Source organism: Falco rusticolus, chromosome 1 (assembly GCF_015220075.1).
Source record: "Falco rusticolus isolate bFalRus1 chromosome 1, bFalRus1.pri, whole genome shotgun sequence".
Lineage (NCBI taxonomy): Eukaryota > Metazoa > Chordata > Aves > Falconiformes > Falconidae > Falco > Falco rusticolus.
In genome coordinates, this window is record NC_051187.1 from 75,872,457 (window position 1) to 75,884,710 (window position 12,254).

Sequence of the window (12,254 nt, forward strand, 5' to 3'; positions counted from 1 at the left end):
TCTGCTTTCTGCATTATCAGGAACAGGATGATAGTTTTGTCTCCTTGACATACTTCCACAGCGAGCATTTCAAACACAGAAGCAGCAGATGAAACTCCCCTGGCATTAAAAGATGAAATACATCTCTGTACAGAGGCTATTATTCCCCACATATACACTCAGGAATGGAAGCAGAGTTGAATTCTGATCCAACTTGCAGATTGTCTCTTTGTTAGTTGCAGTGATGTAGGTATCAATTCTGAAACGTATTGCACAGCTTCACTACCAGCATACTCAAGGCATCATGCAAATACACAAGTCTGGCCACATCTTGCAGGTTGAGGCCTCCATGCAACCTATTTTCACTAGAAATGCTATCTTTTGGGTTTTTTTTTCTTGCAATAAAAAAAAATAATCAATTGTTTACATGTTTTTGAACACAAAAGCCACAGCATTTGCCCATTTACTGCAATATTACAAAACCAGAGAAAGAAGTGCAAAATTTAATTGAACAGACCTGCAGTTCACTTCAACGGATTCAGAACACAATTAGGTGGACTCCCACCTCCCCAAAATTTATTTTAAGATTAAATGTTTATCACCTCTGCAACAGTGGTTTGTACAAAGATAAAAAAGTGAGATTTCCCCCACTGTCCCCAGAATGACTTATGTGGTATTTGCATATTAAGTTACAACGTGGACAACAGTGGGTCATGATCCCGTGCCAATGGTGTTTGTGTGCAGCACCTTCAGCCAGCTAAATCGCACATGGCACGCATTTCCAAAGGCCTTGGAGCCAAGGCCAGCTTCACAAGCCACAGCAAAAATGAACAAGAAAGTTCTCAAAACATGAAGAAAGAAAACCTGATATGTTTTTTGGAGAAAGTTAAATCCTATTTGCCAAAAACAGTTAAGAAAGACCTCAGCACCCAACACACAACATCTGAGGATTTCCACACTGATACTCTTGAAGACAACTGTGGTCAGCTGCGACCTATAAATGTAACAGCATCAGTCTTTCCTGCTTATGTGCTCCATACAACATGAAAGCTGCAGGCATACACACATTACTGATAGAATCATTCAGAAAGACCAGTCTCAAAACCTATTTCCTTCATTCGTACAGCGGCCAGGAGCATCATCTGTGCAACTGACTGAGTCGGCCTTGCACCAAACGCTGGCTTTCCAACACTCAGCTGCAGACCTGTAGTGAACGATAAACCAGTACTCACAGAGCAATAGTAACTGCCTTGCATGCACACACAACAAGAATTCCCCTGCTTCAAATGCACAGCCATTTCTTGTCATCCAATATCTACTAGGTACTGTGATGCAGTGAGTATGTACTGCCTGTCCTGCACCCAAAGTGTCAGTCTATCAAGAACCTACAGCAATCATCAGTACCGGCAAAATCACATATTCTGCCAGGTTAGCACACAGAAGTTCCCCCTGCGGCCTGTCAATGCCTCTGAGGTTCAGAAACAAACACATAATTGTTTGTGCATCTCCAGTGCCTTCTACATATACAGTCCCTCCTCTGGAAAACTGCATCCAGGCTTGAGGTCTGCCACCAAATAGGACAAAGAGCACATGCAGTTGAAAGTCAAACATTGGTGGATTAAGAATACTGCTTCCCAGAAACACTAAAGCTTACTGACAAAATGCTAAGAAATAAGTCCTAGGGCAGTCCAAACGAGAAGGGCTCAGCTCTTGAACTCATCTTGAACTGACAACAAAACTAAACACAATCAAGGAAATCCCAGAAAGGTAGGCAGATGTTCACAGGCAGGTTAATCAGTCTCAGAAGTACAATGCAACTTGACAGAATTTATTTATGTTCTAATTCACTAATGTACTGGGTTAGTTTTATACCAGAAGGAAGGTCTGTGCACCTCTTCAATTGCTAAAGTTTTGGACTGTGGCCTCTAAGTCACATTTGTCTACTAAAATCTTCAGAACACATACAAGCATGCACTCACAGTCCCACCTTTCAGGGCAGGTTTCATCAGTCAGAAATACTTGTAGCATGAGCCATGCTAAATGCTAGGAAAAAATCCAATTTTTAGACTTTACTGCAGATTAAAGAAGGATATATATGTATTCAAACCCCAGAAACTGTGGCAGATCTTACCTTGCACAGAGGTAAGGCTGCTGGTCACAGTCACGACGAGTGTAACTACTACTGCCAACCTCTGTGCCTAGACAAGTTTTTATTCACAACCAGTGTAAATCCAGAACACATGCAATAAAGTTGATGGATGTATGGATGTTGGATCCATGTCGCACAGACTGTAGCTGAGATCAGAATCAAACCAGTCAGTACCAAGAGGGTTCTTATTTTTCTATTTAAAAAGCTACAACTCTTGCAAGAGAGGACGTGTGACAACTTATATCACCTGTAGGATGGGGTGTATGTCAGGCAATAGAAGATGGGGAAAAGAAAAACTGCTTTGTGTAATTCAAGAACTCTCAATAATAAGAACTTCCCATTGTACAGTTTCATTACTAAAGAATGTATATAAGCCTTGATGATTCCTTCCACATATTAAAAAAAAAAAAAAAAAAGTTATAACCGAAAACAGAATTACATGGCTGCCTACATAGACACCCACTGTTTCTTCTTTTCTCTGTAACATATCCTTTTAACTCACTCACCTCCTTTTGCATCTTTCTCACAATTGCTGACTTACCTATTTTCCATACATCTTCTTCAGGCTTATTGTCACAAGAAAACTGGTCATGAAAATAGTTGTTCTCTTACAGTCAGTTCAGAATACATCATCCATTTTAATTTTTCTGTCTCCCAACATATTCATATACCAATAAAAATAACTTCCTTGAGGAACAGAGAGGTTATTCCGGAGTATCTGAAATAACTAAAGTAGGATAGTTATTCTGCAGATCTAAGCTTCACGCTGTGATAGATTCACGCATTTGGTCCCACCTCCCAGTAAGGAGCTGGCAATTACTGCATTCCAGTGCAGGACCATGGATTTTTTCCAGCTGCCTTACTCCACATGTCATTTACAGCTGATTGTGGCAGCTAAACCTGTAATGTATTTTTGGATCAGATGCAGATATGCTAGATATACTAGATATGAAAGCGCAAACCTGCAGTATATTTTGCTTTTTCTGCAGATAAGAATTATCCTTCTTGACAATCATGAGATTTAAGGCTCTGCTTTACTGACATCCAAGAGGATTTTAAGTTTACAGATCTAAATCTGTAAGAATTGGACAGTATTTATTACCTACAGTGATATGGAGGTAACTTCCTCTAAAGGTTTTAGATATTCCTCTGCTTTGTGTGAGGAAATAGCAAATAAGTAGAATCCTGTGTTGCTTTTGTGCTCTTTGAAGGATTAGCCTCTCTCAGTTCCTGAACAATATATATATGAAGTACATAAGTACCCCGATTAGAGCTTAAACACTGTTTAAATTGGACACATCTCCAATACAACCTCTCATAAAGCATAACCTGGAGTTATTATGAGATTATGTTATAGTGCTAGTATGCAGGAATCTTATATTTCATCTAGTTCATTTCTACAAACATAATTATCTGTATGTTAATCTCTGAAGTATTTTCTGAATGCACATTTGTGAATGCACAAAAAAATCTCTGCATTTGCTGGTTTTACTTTTAGAAACCACTGTTTTGTTACCCAATAGCTAGATTCCTAACAGCTAGCTAAACAGACTAACTCTAGCTCAGATATATCTAACCATGGCTGTGGTCATGGTTCCTCACTGTGGCGCAGAAATAGACATTTATCTTCTAGAGCAGAGGTCATCTAGGAAAGGCTAAGATGAAAAGATGGGGAAAAGAAAATGTAGAAGAAAACCCAAAATATTTTAGGCTTTCTTAGACAGCGGACAACAGTAAAAAAAAATATGCAAAAAACATTACATACACAGAATATTTGATATTAACATAAAGGCAGAGTTGTTTCCATTAGCTGAATGCAAGAAAGCTTTGTGTTTTTACTGCAAGAGGTAGTAATAGCCCTGACTTTGTGGCTGGTAGAATGTAGAATCTAAAAAATCCAAGAAATTGTAATAGGCAATGACAATTTTTTTTTTTTAAAAAAAAGGCACACATACACCCCAAAACCTCAACAAAAAACAACAGAAAACATTAATAATGGAATATAATGAGATGTCAGGAATAAAAGAAATAGCCCCAAAATATTCATTTTTTCAAGGTAAATCATTACAGAGAATATAAGTTAATGCCATTCAACAGTGAAACTGGTTTAAAAATACAAAAAGGCTCATCTAACCTTCCCAGTCAAGTATATACATCTTGAGCTCTGGAGCAGATTCATCTTGGAGACTTCAACCCTTCTTACAAATGCAGTTTGAAATTGGCCAAGAAATGCAAAAATTAGTCATAGGGACCAAGAAGCATTTAAGCCTCATTTCTGTAGGAAGCCAGGCTACAGCAAATGTAACTGAAGTATGTAGTAAGAGTTCACCACTTTACTAAAAGACTCCAAATTACCAGAACAGACACTGAGTGCTGGGCTACAGCATCCCATCCTCCCTCCCCACCCTACACAGCAGTGGCCAAAGCCTCATGCAAAAGCTAATAAGATCATTATCTTCTAGAAGGATTATGCTGCACAGAGAAGCTGAAATGTGCCTTTGTGAGAATTAAGTCCACCACCCTTATTGGTCAGCTGAGTTATTTTCTTTTGCCATAGCGCACACAGTTTTTTTCTCTGATCTTTCTTAAAAATTGCTAAATCCCAAAGCACGTTGATTATGAAGCTGGGATAAAATGCACTTGCAGATCATTCTTTTTGCTTTAAGAAACAGAGAGGTCAAGAACAGATATGAAAAGAAAAATGTCTGAATTCTTCTATAAGAACTAAAGGTCTGCTACAATAAATTCGCGAGAGTATAATTATAACATAGTCTATACCTAGTAACTTTAGCAATGAATGATTAAGGCACAATCTGTTCTACAGGAAATACCAAGATGTGACTCAAAGTAGATCAACATAAGGTAAAAACATTGTGAAAGTGGTGCTTTACATCTGGATAGGGAAAAAGCTGTGTTCTTGGTGTTTTGTCTCTCATTTCTAAGCAATCTAAAGAAGCAACACATCACCATGCACTCTCTCCATCCTGATAGGGATCACGGTGTACTTACATTCAGATACTGCAGAACTATGTGAAGGAGTTACTTCAAAATCATACAAGCAATTGCAGCTTAGAGACTCAAACAACAGGAATCACTGTCTTACAAAGTAAAAACCTCTAGCCCAGAAACGTGTCCTGATTAGATGAAGGATGCAAGTGCTTCACATTGCCACAAGTATTTATAAACATGAAGAGCAAGCTTGCTCAGAAAACTGGTAGTTCACAGGAAAACAAGGCTTATACCTTCGGATGGCAGTTCACATGCAAGCTAGTGAGAAGAAATACAAAATATTTGACACTTTCTTAGCACAAGAAGCATTATGGTGCAGTAAATAAATAGTTAGCAGATGCTGGATACTGCAATAGATAGAAAACAGAAAAGGATGATGAAATCTCAGCCTCAGAATCACTGACATTTTGGAAGGTCTTACTAAAATAGGTCTACTTTAGATAGATAAGAGGTTCCTCGTTCTGGTCATTAAAGAGAAACAAGGTAATTTTGGAAGAACCCAAGGAAGACTGCTCTGCAGTGGCTCACTCTTATTCTCACCATACAGATAATAACAAGAATCCTTCAGTTTCAATTACACCAACATGCCACTTGGCTCACCTCATCTTAAAATGAATAAACAATGTAAGTATTAAACTTGAGTGCATTATACACACGGCAGGGGGAAATAACCTTATCACCTGCACAGTGAAATCAAAGCAACCAGATATGCAGCCAGTGTCCATAATGAAGGCTGACAACCACATTTACCTTAGCTAAAGGCACACCATTTATTGAAGTTACACCCAGGAAGCCGTGTGTTTCATCTGCAGCACATGCCTAACATCAGTGTTGAATCAAAAGTGAAACTGCAAATTACAGCCGTGTGACACTATTGACACTTCCGTGCTGAATGGAAAGGTAACAGCTACTGTAAGAGCAACTAAAAATGTTCAATACTAATATCTTGTCAAAGACAACTGATATGGAGGACAACTGTCCGTTATCCATGAGGACAAAAGTTGAGTCAAAATGGCACTGAGGTATATGAAAAATATACGTTCTGAAACAGCTGCCATTTTCCTTACCTTCAAGGTAGGGTGCTAGAGAACAGGCAAAATGTTGTTAAGGTGAATTAAAGATCAGAAGAAAACACTGCAGAAAACTTCAAAGAGTTATGAGAGACATCTTGATTCTCCTGCAGTTGTGGCTGTGTCCAGCATTTAGTAGGAACAAGCAAGCGACACATGAAAAAATACACATTGAGCTGATAATATAAATAGCTCCCCTCTTAATTTTACACTGATTACAGAATGCCAGCTCATAGACTAAATATATAGGTTTTTTAAAAACATCTGCAAGGAACAGAACAAGTAATATTTACATCAGAGCTCTCCCGTCATCATCAAAACAAAACAAAGATGCTGTTCAACTGTCTTCCACTAAAAGCAAAGCAAACCCAAAGCAAAGCAAACCAATGTGGGCTGTGCTGTTTGAGGAGGGGATAATCAATATAAAAGTCAATTCACTATTTCTAAACTTTTCACCATTTAAGTGATTTTTGTTTAACTTTCAGACTTTCACCCCTAGAAATTGGTTTCAGTCAATCAGGTTATTCACCACATTTAGAGGATGGCACAAAAACGACTACATGTGTGTGTATGCTTATGTTTTTATATCATATGTATCAGGCACACCTCTAAAATAATGTGCAAAGGATGGAACTATTACTGAAATAGAATGAGTTAAAATTAGTTTAAACTACTACTACAGCTCCATTTTTCCCATTAAGAATTAATCTCTACCATTTTTATTGAACTACTATAGATACATTCCCTGTTACTGAAGTTAGGGCTGAAAAAGTTTTAGATTTTAAAAAATCTCAGCAAAAGTTAAACAGAAAATTACAGAATTTGCATACAGGGTGAAGGAACCCTTCCCAAGATTGAAAAAAGGACTTTTTTAGATCATGAACTCATGATGTTTTATTTTAACATGTGAATAAACTATGAAACAACAACTATGAAACTGATTTTCCTGACTAATGCAGAGTAACATTGGAATAAGTACCATAAATCAGAAACTGTTCTAAATATGGAACCTTCTTTTAACGAAAAACAAAAGAGATGGAACATGTTTATGCATATCAGTACACAAAGCTGCAATTAAGGCTGCATATTGCCCCTCCAAAATGAAGCAGAATAGAGTTCATGAAAATTGAGAGGAAAAAATAATCAGGATTACATAGAAGAACATGAGGAAGGATTTAATGGTTTGTTTCCTTGATGGCAGAGCAACCTTAGCTCAAAATTAATAAATTAATAAATAAATTGAAACACGGTACTCAGTGGTACATGTCCATATATCCTCTTAGGCAGGAGGCAGCATGCAACCAACCTTGCTTCTATACAAAGAGGCCATTCAGCCTCACATTCTTCATTATTTTCTGCCGGCTCAAGTTGTCCTTATGCTGTCCAGAAATGTGGCCCAGGCCCATTTCTTTCCTCAATATATTTACTACTCCTACAACTCCTATTGTCTATCACAATCTAATCAAAATGTTAAAAAAAAAAATCTATACATGAAAATAGCTGTAAACATTTAAATGTTGACAAATAATATTTAAAAGCAGAAACTGACAGCAGAGCTGGGATAAACTGTAACAATGATGGTGCTGGGGACACAAATATACTAACTATGGAAAACAGTAAGGAGGCTTGAACGAGATTGACCTCTAACAGAAAAATCACAATGAGGAACCTCTATTCTCTCACTGCATACTAAGAGTAACATTTTAACACTGCACATCTCCTCCAATTCAAGCCTCATTTTTACCTCAGGTTCAACCCATGGCCTCTTTTGAGGATATTTCCAACTCTTGCGTTTCCATAACAACAATCAAAGACACTAAAGGAACATACATTTAAGTGGAGAGTGAGAATTGCTAAGCATTTCCAAAAAGAAAAAGGAAAGAAAAGACTTTATCTGCATGCAGCAGAACTTAAATATGTTGGGCAAATTTCTATACCAATGGCTTCTTACAGTACTAGTATCTCAGCCAGTAGCAGACTTAAGGCCCAATGCCTCAGTGAAGGAGTCCTAGGGGGTGCCCACCTTAAATTTTTGGAGCACCTCTCTCATCAGTGGTCTCTCCACCCCATAAGGAGAATCATCACCTCTAGAAGATACAAGATTGTCGGCCCCTCTGTTTGAAACACCAACATATCTATTCACTTCATATTAAAACACTCACTACCTGCACCCATTCAAATACAAAAAATCCAAACCCAGAAAGACCCCACACTACCTCAGGTGCAAGAAACAGTCATCCCAATGGACCAAGAAATAGAGAGAGCAGGGACTGAAAGAAAATGTTCTAAGCCCTACAGAATATCACAGCTCCTCTATTACAATAACTAATTTTAGCACTATAAATAGTAAGGCATGCGTATTTTCAATACAAAACAGAAACAGCATCTCAAAAGATAATTAGGTAGAATGCAAAAGTCTTCATAAAAACCCTCCTGCCTAACCGTACCATGAATTAGTGCGTTTTACAATCAGAAAACATTTCTTTTCAGCAGACTTTGGAAAACCAACACAACGTGTATGCACCTCTAGCCATATAAAACCTGAAACAGAAACTGGCACCTCATGGAGATGAAACACAGCAGACCCTAATGAGCATTACAGAATCCCATTCCTGCATAAATACATATGCACATCATGCTTACTGTCAGTGAGACCGATCATGTAAGAAAAGCCATTACCGTGTATACATGATGGGTTCTAAGCACAGGGCAGGGATCTCGGGGAGCAAAAGGATTCTTGAAATGAAGCGGGACTCATTTTCTTCCCCCTAACAAAATCTGCTAGGATTTCCTTCTAAAAATCCTATGAATTTTTAAAATCAATAAATAATAAAAATAAATACCATCTGTTTGAATTAGCATCATATCTTAGGACTGTTTGACTAGACAGTGTGGCACAGGGAAGTCATCAGTCAGGCCACTAATATGCGACTGAGAATTTGCAAATACCTAACAAAAATAATTCTTGCTCGTTTGTTACACCTGTGTCCACTCCACCTTCTCTCTATGTAGAGATCCCGCAGCCACTCGCTGACCCAGCGGCTGCCTCAAGAGCCGAGGGCGAGAACTTTCCTCACAATCTCGCCCATTCACTAGCACAAACCTGTCTTAAGGGGCAACCAACACAGAAAAATGACACTGCCTGCAGATACTCCTCTCATCCAACCCCCTGGAGTGATGTGCTCTGTAGTGTTGCCATAGAAAATGGAAAGGAAGCCTCCAATTAGGGAAGAGGTCACTCTTAAGCAGAGATATTATGTAAATATCTGCCAGCCTGCACCCTGGAAAAAAAAAAAAAAAAGGCCTCATCCCGCAAGCCCTCCAAGGGCAGGCCTCAGATTTGCTCTTAGAGAACCCAAGCAGCAGGGCTGGGCTTGCCAAGCAGGTCCAAGCCCCCCTCAGCCTGCCCCGCCGACGCCCCCCGGAGCCGCAGGTACGGCCCGGCGGTAGGGCAGGGCAGGGCGCGGAGCGCCGTTATCCCTGTCCCCTCCCGCGGGGACCGGCGGCGGGCACCGGCCGCGGGGAGGCCGGCAGCGATGGGCGCGCACGGGCAGCCCCCCGGGGCTCGGAGGGGTCGTACCCCGCTCAGCCGCGGGGTCCCGGGCCCTCCCTTCCCTGCCGCGGCCGCGCCCCGGCTCGCTGCTGGCTGCGGGGGAGTTGCGGGAGCGCCGGGGCAGGTGGAGGGCCCGGCCGGGCTGGCCCCCTCGGCGGGCAGCAGCCGCCTCTCCCGCCTGGGCACCGGCAGCGCCCGGCCCCGCCAAGGACCGGCCGCCCTTCTCGGGGCTTCCTCGCCCGTCGGGTCACCGGCGCGGAGGGGCGAGCGGAGACGCGCACGGCCCCGGCCCACCCCGGGCTGCACTTTTCTCCCTCGGGCACCTCGCACCATCAAAGTCTCTGAGTGCGGCGGCATCCTCCATCCATCCATCCATCCATCCACCCATCCATCCATCCATCCCCCCACCCATCCATCCCCCACCCCGTGCTCCGCGCCGCCCCCGCATCACCCACCCCTGCCTCCCGCCGCCGCTACTCACCCACGCCGCGGCCAGCAACGGCGGCAGGGCCCCGCCAAGCCCTTGCCCCGCTTCCCCCCGAGGGACCCGCTGGCGCGATGCGGACGGAGCGGCAAGCAGGCGGCGACGCACCGTCCGGCGGCCGCACCTCGCTGCCAGCGCCGGCTCCTTCCCAGCTGTCACCGGCGGCCCGCCCTCGGGAGGCGGCGGCCCCAGCCGCTCCCGCAGCCCCGCCCCGAGCGGGCGGGGAGCCCCGCTGCCGCCACGGCGGCGAGGGGCGGCCAGGCGGGGACCGCGGCGGGGCCAGCGGGGGCCGCGCTCCCAGCCTCGGCGGGCTGGACCCCCGCGCAGGGGGCGAGGTGGCACAAGGGGCTCCGGCCCGGGTGGGGGGTGTAACACCGCCGAGCGCGGCCCCGCCGCCTCGGTAGGGCATCCGGAGCAAGTGCCGAGCGGGATTTGTCGGTTTCATTTTTTATGTTACACCCTACGGCCGCATGCCAGAGCCGGACGCAGATTAACGGCACTGCCAGCACTCGCTAGCCACGCTAGACGGCTGTGAACACTAATGCCAACCAAACCCTCATTATTTTGTTAGAATGGAGCAGAAAAGCTGCTTGAGGCTCCCGGGCCCAGGCTTTGCTCGTGGATTTCAAACCAGCCTGCCTCCTTCGGCGCTGCCCCGCGCTGGCTTTGCACACGCCTTTACGAAGATGCTCTTCACGAGTGTGATTCTGCTGATCCAGACTCAGCGACTGACCCAGTGAATGCAGCAGGAATGTATCTCCGTTAGCTAAACACCAAGACCTCGGGGAGTGGGGAGAGTCAGAATAATTAGCTTAATATTATGCTGATGACTAATGGCAAGTTTGTGTAAATAGGCCCAGTGTCAATGGTAAACAAGCCCGTTTACCACTCTGTTTGGGGTTTTGTGTTGTTGCTGCTGGGGTGCGAGGCCTATATTTAGTTTGGTGAGACAGGATGGATATAGGAAAACAGCTAGACAGACTCAAAAGAAGAACTGCAAATGCAAGAAACATAAATCAGCCTTGAAACAGGCTCAAAGAAGTAGGTCGATGGGGTTTGTCAGAAAGACAGCTCTGGGATGCAGTGCAGAGACAGCGATCTGAGAAGGGGCCACTTCGTTCTAGCAGATAAAACCATGACACTATCAATGGCCAAACTGAATGCTTCAAATCCAAATTTGAAGTGGAACACACAGTTTTAACAGTAAAGGCAATTAAAGGGTCAGAATTGCCATTTGAGACCAAAAGGGAATAAGCATTGCTGGGCACTGCAAAGCAACTTTTAAACAAATCTCTTTCCAAAGGGAGGCATTTCAGACAGGAGCTAAAGGAATTCTTGTTGCCAGAATAACCCTGAAAGTTCCTCCTCTATAGAGAAAATGCTGCTTTTGATTTTGAAATCACTAAGAATTGAATGCCCCAGCTGGCATTAATTACTTCATATAGTTAATTTGTTCCATTTTCCAAGACAATTTCAGGTATAAATGTTTGATATATATGCACTTTAAAAATGTCAACACATTTATTAGTGGCTATGTTCCAAGTTTGGATTAATGAAACTGTAATAAGCTTGTTATGCTTTAGCTGCTTTTCAACTGTTCTTTATAGGAAAAAGAATTTTGGGCCTTAGTTCTGGCCCTGGTCAGGGTGAGAGGAGATTTGAGCTCTTAAATAATATATGCATGGACTTATATCAGTGTTGTGTCTTGTCAAGGATGCAGTCTTGTGCTCTGAAGAAAGGCAGCATGTTCTGTATAGGATTTACTTATGACAGGCTGGTACATAGGGTTGTTACACACAAATTATTTTTCTACCTTATTAAGTAATTTTTGCTTCTAAGTACTTAAAAATAAATAAGGACATGAAATTTATAACTTAGCTAGCACTTTGTTTCTCCATATTTTTTCATTAATAAAAGCATCTGAGCTTTTTTAATTTACATAAATTTGGCTTTGTTTAAAGTTAAAGTTAGGTGATCATCTCCTTGTCTGCACAAGGTCAAAAAGATTAC

General features: G+C 42.4%; 1 protein-coding gene across 1 annotated transcript in view; it reads right to left on the reverse strand.

Annotated features, from left to right (window-relative positions):
- JAKMIP1 (janus kinase and microtubule interacting protein 1) overlaps positions 1-10,440 on the reverse strand; it is a 247,902-nt gene extending 237,462 nt beyond the window's left edge. Inside the window, exon 1 of the mRNA XM_037385135.1 lies at positions 10,242-10,440. The gene's annotated coding sequence lies outside the window, so the exon portion shown is untranslated. The remainder of the gene's footprint in view (positions 1-10,241) is intronic.
- Positions 10,441-12,254: the final 1,814 nt, after the last annotated feature.